Source organism: Coffea arabica, chromosome 2e, assembly GCF_036785885.1.
Source record: "Coffea arabica cultivar ET-39 chromosome 2e, Coffea Arabica ET-39 HiFi, whole genome shotgun sequence".
Classification (NCBI taxonomy): domain Eukaryota; kingdom Viridiplantae; phylum Streptophyta; class Magnoliopsida; order Gentianales; family Rubiaceae; genus Coffea; species Coffea arabica.
In genome coordinates, this window is record NC_092313.1 from 40,271,479 (window position 1) to 40,279,888 (window position 8,410).

Consider the following 8,410-nt stretch of genomic DNA (forward strand, 5'->3'; position numbering starts at 1 on the left):
TCAAAATTTTCAAGATACAATGCATAGAAAATTGCCCATCCAGAATATACAAGTCACAATAAAAAACACAATTAAAATAAGAAAAAAAAGGTAAAAGACTCTTACGTTTTCATAATAATTCACCAAGCTGAACTGAAAAGTGGAAAAAATCCTTTCTACTTGTGAAGTACACAGTACAATAGATCCCGTGCTGCAAAAACAAAGATACAACAGAATTCTAATAACACCATATATGGAGAACTATATCTGATCCTGTTAGGAACTAAACGCCATATTCCCCTACATCTGTGAAATGTGTCATCACTATATTGAGGACAGGGACACAAAAACAAAATTCTGTCCCCTGTTTGTTTTTGTCTCATGAAAGTGGAAATCAGTTAAAAGACCAATCAACAAAACCATATAATGAGTTACAAAAATAGTAACAAAACTCTTACCAACTAACTTATGATAGCTTAGTTTTCTCCTTCAAATAAGAGAAATTTCTTTGAAAATCCAAGACCACCCAAACCAAATGCCAAAGACCAATCTCTGGCCAAAGTATAGGGGGTGCATATAAAAGACAGTTAGCACTTTGCCACAAAAGAAAGTTACTCAATCGAGTCTCACCAAAAGTACATATAATTATATCAGGATCAGGTGTAACTGCAGCATACATATGTTTCTCTAAATCCTTGACTACGATTGAAGGCTTGATCTTGCCATTCTTGTTTCCTTTCAGAAAAACAAAACCATTTCCAGCTCCTTTTGACTCCAATGCACTCCCTTCATCCCATTTTTCTTCACAACACTCTTGAACAGCATGCAAATTTTCATCTGAGGAAGTGTAGGCAAGACAAATTGACAGCACAGATTTTGAATTCCCAGAAGTAGCAACCATGGCCCTCTCTGCGGCCAACCTTATAGGCTTGCTCAAAAGTTTAAGACTACCTAGAAAGTAAATCCTAACGCCGTTCTGATTGACCATGCTCTCCTCCTTAATCAAATTTTCAATTTTCTCTAGTATCAACTACATAGTGGACTGAACTTCTTCAGGACGTCTTCTAAAATTGTCAATGCTGAAGGCGTAATTTGTAACATACTTCACACCTAACTCATAACAGTATTTAAGCATGTTCATGAGAGCTAAATACCCAGACCTATGGCCAGCACCATCTAACAAATTCCTCTTCTTAGCGTATCTTCGATTTCCATCCATAATAAATGCAATGTGATCAGGAACAGGTCCAACCGAAAGAACTGAAAAAATACCTTTTCTCAAGAAAGTCCCAAAATATTCGAACATTTTGCCAGCTTGATCACCAATTTTTTTTGTCATCTCCAAAGAACTGCACTACCATATAAATCACTGCAGCAAATTAACCTGTTCATGATTGAAATAAAAGATTATGTTGTACTCATTTTTTTAAGGCCCAAAAATAGTTAACCCAAAAAATTACTAATTACTGCTTCTTTTATCTGATTTGTTGTTCTTTAGTATTTCACCAAATCGTCCAAGTCTGAGTTGACTAAAGTCAGACAAGACACAATAGATGATCAGTGGGAATCGGACTCACCCTGAGTCTAACCGGAGTCTCCTTGAGTCAATTCAGGAATCAGAATCCCCTCTTTTTTTTTTGACAAAAGATTGCAAGAAACAATGAGAAACCACCTAGAACTATATTCATCGGTTATTTAATTTTATGCATCGTTTATTACCCATAGGAAAAAAAATAGAGAGAATCCAAGAATCCAACACCCAATCCCATAGATACCAATAAAATAAAGCAAATTTAATAGCCAGAAACTAACCTTCTCAAAAGCTAGTGTACGAGAAGACCCACATGCAAATTTGCCAGCAAAATCGGACAAATTTATGAGGATGCTCTTCTACTCTATGATCGCAGATTGAATAAGTCATCATTCATGGCTGAAAAGGTTTTGAATGAAGCCATTAAACACACAAGAGGAGAAAACTGAATTGATTTCAAAAAAATCATGTCAGTTCAGTCACTTATTCTGGAATTTTTTGAATAAAAATCTAAATTGAAGATGTAATTTTCGAGAGAAAATAAAAAGATCCCCTAATCTGCAACACATCGACCAATTGATTGAGATTCTAAAATGGTGTTTCCAGGTTCAATAACAGAAGGAAGAAGTAAAATATGGAGGAAGGAACATCACGAGACAGGAAACTATCCACCTGGTCCCTAAATTATTCCTATTGCACTCTTTTGGCTCCTTAATAACATATTATCATTTTGACAAAAAAAAAACATATTAACGCAAATAAACCCCTCAACGAAAAAAAGAGTCAAGACTTTGGTCAAATATAACTGTTTGTGCGGGGGGAAATAAGGGTAAAATTCCTATTGCACTCTTTTCTATAAGATAGTACTTGTCTAAAATTAAAAAAAAAAGTTACTTTTGCCTAATCTAACGGCGTTTTGCATAATTATGACTCACATAAATTAAGACAAGTGTCTTGGGGGTACTTGAAGACCCCCGATCTTGCAAGAGCATCTTCAAGAACACAAGAGTCGTGTACTGATCTTTCCCAACCAGAATGCACGTATGAAAACTTGAGGCCGAAAGAAATAACAGCTAACACATTTTGAGTCTGGTAACCCTTTCGACCTCAAAATCTTTCTTGAATTCCAAGAGGTACACTTGCAACAACATGTGTCCCATCTATAGCCCCTACACAGTCCTATTTTATGATTTAAATTAGATATAAAATAGTTTCTATTATCTAAGTTAATTAATTTTTATACAAAGAACAGAACTTACAGCAAACCAGGGGTAGTATCTTCGACTATTACGGATCTCTCGTGGAGTTGCACCATTTGGCAATTGTATTAAATCTGGCTATAGTTTCAATATGGCATCAAGTACAATGGAAAAATAGCGGTGTATGGTTGCAGTTGACCTATACAAGTACCCCCAACCCCCCCCCAACCACTCGAAACCTCAAATTATAGCCAACTAATTGCAGAAACATTAACAACTGTTCTCTTACTGACATATGAATGGTAGGCTGTAACAATCCTCTAATTGTGATAGCATTTAGTAATTGGAAAAATGTATTTTGGTCCGTTCTAATTTGGTCTATACAATAGGAACTACTTCCATATAATATGCTATCCATGTAATCCTCCCTAACTCGCTCCCTATTAACATAAGGTGGTTTAGGTATAACAACTGGAGTTTTATAGGCTTCAAAAGCTGCGCATCCTGCTGCTAGGACTGAAGTGGCAGCACCAATTACGATAGCATTCTCATCATCATCACTACTGGGATCCATCTATGAAAATTTAATATAATTATTAATTGATTGCATGCACATAATCATTAATTAAGTGAACTGTGGCAATTAAAGATAGTAAATTAAAGTTACAACTATGAGAATCAGAACACTTATACATAAAGAGAGAAAGACAGAAAGAAAAAGGGGGGCAGGGGCAAAGAAAAGTGCGATAGGCCTTGTTTCAGCATCTAGATTCATTAAATGGTTCACCAAGTTAGTGGCAGATAAATTACCATCATTTCAAGACATAAAAGTATATTCTGAAACTAATATAGATTAGTGAAATTCCTCATGATCATGGTGCAAAAAGATCATTGTGCAGTTTCCTGATAACTTTTACTTCAATATTTTTGACTGGGCATCCGACATAAAAATAAATGATTTTGAAGAAGAAGGAGTACAGAATGTGACAGTAAAAACTGTTACATTCAGGAATACACATAATGGTGCAAGGATTAAATCATGGGGTAGGCCAAGCAAAGGTCTTGTCAAGGATGTTTTGTTCCAGCAAGCCACTATGATCAATGTCCAAAACCCCATCATTATTGACCAGAACTATTACCTAGATAACATCAACTGTCCTGGTCAGGTAAACTTCTGCATATATAAATTATTTACTAGGCATTATTGATATTGGATGTATTTGACATTTCTATCCAAGGAATAATTAAAGCAAACATAGAAAGCTTGAAAGTATGTCTAGTTTCACTTCCTGGCTAGGGATAATGAAGAATTTGGGTTAACCCTTTTTCCATTTGAACAAAAGAAAGTAAAGCATGAAGATGGACAATTAAGTAAAAATCTCTTTCTGCATATTTCAAAATACACAAAATTTTCTGATAACTTGTACTTCAATATTTTTGACAGGTGTCTAAGTCTATATTGAAGATTTGACTTGCGTTTTAGAGGATTTGGTGGTGACGTTAAGTTTAGGGTCTGGATTTGATTTGGTCTTAAGTGCAGGTTGATGAAATTGGAACTTGAAATCATGGAATTCCATTATTTGCACACACATGCAACTAATAATCAGGGCCTAATCAGTCGATGCCTCATAATATGTTCTCTATATCTTGCTGTAGATTCTCTCACACACAAAGAAAACAGCTATGATCTAATGCCTCAATATATTGCCAACTCTCAGTTTCTTTAGTGTATGGAATCTTACTCTAGGAAGCAACAAGCAACTGCATGGCACTAAATACTAATTACAGCAGCAACTTACAACCACAGTTGAAGGTTACAAATGCCGAAAAATACACTTGTTCCTTGCCTGCCAAAGAAAGTAGATTGTCATAGAAAAAGCGAGCCTTTTAACCGGGTGACCAAAGGAGTTTGTGCTACAGTGTTTGCACCACCACTGAACCTCCTCTGTCCAAGTGATTGTGCCTAAATAAAGTAAACAAAGATTCTAAACCTTGTCCAACATTGCTCTAGAAAATTTGCAGTCTAAATACTTCAAGGAACCTCTAGGCATCCGAAAAATAGAACAAAGTTCGCTTCTTAACTCCTCACAAACACAGCAAGAAACACATTATATTCTTGAAAATTAGGTCAAATACCAAGTAAACCTTCAAACTCTAAGATAGTGTCCTTAAGTACCCCAAAAGAATGTGAAGTTGACATACAAAAATCAACCAGCCAAATTATCTTGAGCCAATGCTGCTGGAACAACATCACAGTCCATCCCTCGCAGCTTACGCATATTAATTTGTCAGTCAAGAATCATAAAACCCCCAAAACTCAGCAGCCAAATTAATTCATTAGCATCAATCAAATCAAATGTAACCCTAATCAGGTAAGAACAAACTAAAACAAAAGCAACCCACAAAAATTCATTCCAATCCAACTTCAAGAATCTACACCAGTAATTCTAGTCAATTTTTCAAAGGAAAAGGGAGAGAAAAAAACTAATAAGAGACCATCATACCTCTGGAAATATTTGAGGAGTCTTTGCCCTTGTTGGAAATGCTGTTGCAGGAATGGGGATGAGATGTCGCTGCCCGAGCGGGGATGAACCGTTGTGGCTGCTTTTAAAGGGAAAAAAAATTAGAGAGAGAGAGAGAGAGATGATAATTTAGCTGATTTTTAAAAAGATAATAACCTAATTGAAAGAGTAGCCTACCTCTGGAAATGGGTTTTCGCCGGAACTGGAGATGCTGCCAGTGAAGAAGGAATTGGTTTGCCGATGGGTTTTCAATCATTGGTCTTCAATCCTGTGAAAGCTATGAAAAGAAGAGGCCGTGATTTTAAGAAAGTAAAGGACGCTATTTTCCTTCTTCGGTGTAAGTTATTTTTCGTCAGAAATATTTTCAAATCAAATTGAATCCAAACAGTGAAAAATTAGGAAAACGTTTTTGAGAAAATGTTTTCCGTTCAACCAAACACTTTTTAAGTAGTAGATTTGTCTCGGTAACAATTGTAACAATTATACAAGTAATGTATATAATTCAATAATAGACAAAATGCACAATACACAAAAAGCCAAAAACAAAACCAAAACTACAAAAATGGGAGCTCTAAATGTGTTTGAATAAATAACCACATCAAAGTAAAAAATTAATCTGATCCCACGTGAATGCGACACCACATTGGAAGACTTGGGTGAGCATGCAAGGGCATAATAGAAAATTTCACCATCATTATAACCTTCTTCTACTAGTAGCAGTTACCAGAGAATGATTATCTTCATTTAAAGCAAATAGAGTGATTAAGTTGTAACAAAATTTTCCACCACATAAAGTATAAATTTGTCAATTCATTCACATTTATAACTTCACCTGCTTGTACAACTTGCACAAATATATCCACCCACAAATCAAAATACCTAGACAGCCCCAAAGACACCTGCCCCAAAACAAAGGCAGAATGAGTCCACACAGCAGAACAAATACACAAATTTATCCCAACTCTCAAAATTAACAACTTACACCACATGCAGCGTTTATCTCCTGCCAAAATTTCAAAGACAAATAACTCCAAAATCAAGTAGTCGAAAGAGCCTAAGTTCACAACACAAATGACCCCAAACTCAATCTTATATGAGCATACGATATTCACTCGAAGCTGTCCAACTGGTTCCAAGAAATCGATGCCAAAATGAAGTTTTTTCATTTTGGCATATGGTCAAAGACTCAAGCAACTCGGCATACGAGATCTGGTCATTATGTGAAACATCAGTTGCTAGTTTGCCTCCAACTCCAAGGTTCAAACCTATATACTTGTAGTAAAATTAAAAGGGTGTGCAGTAGTACACCCCTTTAGTCAAGAGATGGGATCCTCTACCTCTAGCCTCCCATGACTAAGTTGAGTCCTCTCCAAGTGTTAGTTTAGGAATAATAATGTAGAATAAAATCCAAGTATGCAATAATACACCCCTTTGGTCAAAAGATGGGATCCTCTACTTCTAACCTCCCATTGCCTAGTTGAGTCCTCCCTTAGTGTCTGTTAGAGTAGGAATAATATAGATATTGCCTATTATAAAAAAATAAAAATAAAAATATATAGTCAAAAATTCTCAAGGGTTTAGGTAACAAAAATTGTACCTCAATTATAGTGCATAATTTTATTGTAAACTTGAAAATAACGGCCTTGTTTGGCAAGCAAGTTGTTTGCCAAGTTTGTCTGCTATAATTTTTTAACAACTTTAGTTATAATAACCTAAAAAAACTTCTCAAAGTTTTTAAACTATGCATTTCAAAATATCCAAAAATTTACATATTTCAAAAAAAATTTCTATAACTTCTACAGTAAATTACAATAAAGTTTTAGACAAATATCCAAAAAACTCACTTGCCAAACGAGGCCAACATTTGGCTTTTCATGAGTAAAACTTGAAATACACACACACATCTGATGACCCAAAACTTTAGAAATGCTTCAACCTGCTATCACCATTGTTTTCCCCATTCTCTACATTTGTCTAAAGTACTACCAAGACTATCAACAAATTGCGCGCATGGTGCAATATCTGTCAAAGATGCCAAATCAAAAATTGTTCACGAAAATCCTCTAGAGACAGAGGTTGGATTACACAGATAAATGCATGCATTGTAAGCCATGATTGTTTCCACCACCAATTTCTTGCTTATCTCTTTTAATGAAGGTATGCACTTAAATTACTATATGCTTGACATGAATGATGCCACCTTTTTTCTGAGGAAGAGGTGATTGTTCCTGGTCGAGGTACAATGTCTTGTTTAAGGCACAATGGCCACTTAAAAATGTGGTTTCCAAGAAACAACATTAAGAAGGAGATGATGATGAAGACGACGATGACAATGACAGTAGTTATGATAGCAGTAGCAGTGAGAGTGACTACTACTGGATCACCTCTGATGAAAACTTATATGATGATAATGATGATAGTGACTCAGATAACTAGATTATGATGGTGATGAGTCAATTAAGAACAACAATGTTTGGAAAATTCCTTAGGTGATGTTCATGCACCAAACTTGAATGACTCTGAGAATCGTGACGTTCATCCACGAAATGTATTACATGAGCCTTAGGTGAGGTTGCTTCTTTTTTATCCAGCCTAACTTTTGCTTTTTCCATGTATGTACAGACAAGATCATAAAGTATTAACTAAAAAACGCTTTTGCTAGACTTCCAAAAAGTTCACCATGGAGTAGCGAGTCACGTCTCCTAACAGTTGACCAATTAACCAAGTATTTGGTTTGGCTCTTTTCTTTTTATTTGAAGAAATTAAAATCTTTTAAAAAGGCAAGAAAAGATTAATAGAGAGGAGAAAAACACAGAATCACAAGAACTTCATCAATTGCTCATAATAATAGTTCATGTAGTTATTGAGTAGAAGAGGAGGGAATGTATGACATTGAGCCAAAGAGAAATCAAACTAGCAGCAAAACAATCCCCACCCTTGAGATGTATGGAAAGAAAAGGGCAAATTTTAAACTTCATAGGTGAGATGTATGGAGATAAAAAACCCAAAGTAAATAAAAAAGGAAAATAAACTAAGAGCTTAAGAAAAGCCAAAAAAAAAATCTCAGGAAGAAATGAGAAAAGGGAAATATATCATTTAAGGTGTAAATGACGAATGTAATTTAAAAGTTGATTCTTTAACTACTATCTTAAAAAATTCTTGCAATGTTGCCATCATTC

At 35.3% G+C, this 8,410-nt stretch overlaps 1 pseudogene; it reads right to left on the reverse strand.

Annotated features, from left to right (window-relative positions):
• Window positions 1-284: 284 nt before the first annotated feature.
• Window positions 285-5,639, reverse strand: LOC113717813 (dehydrodolichyl diphosphate synthase CPT3-like; annotated as a pseudogene).
• Window positions 5,640-8,410: the final 2,771 nt, after the last annotated feature.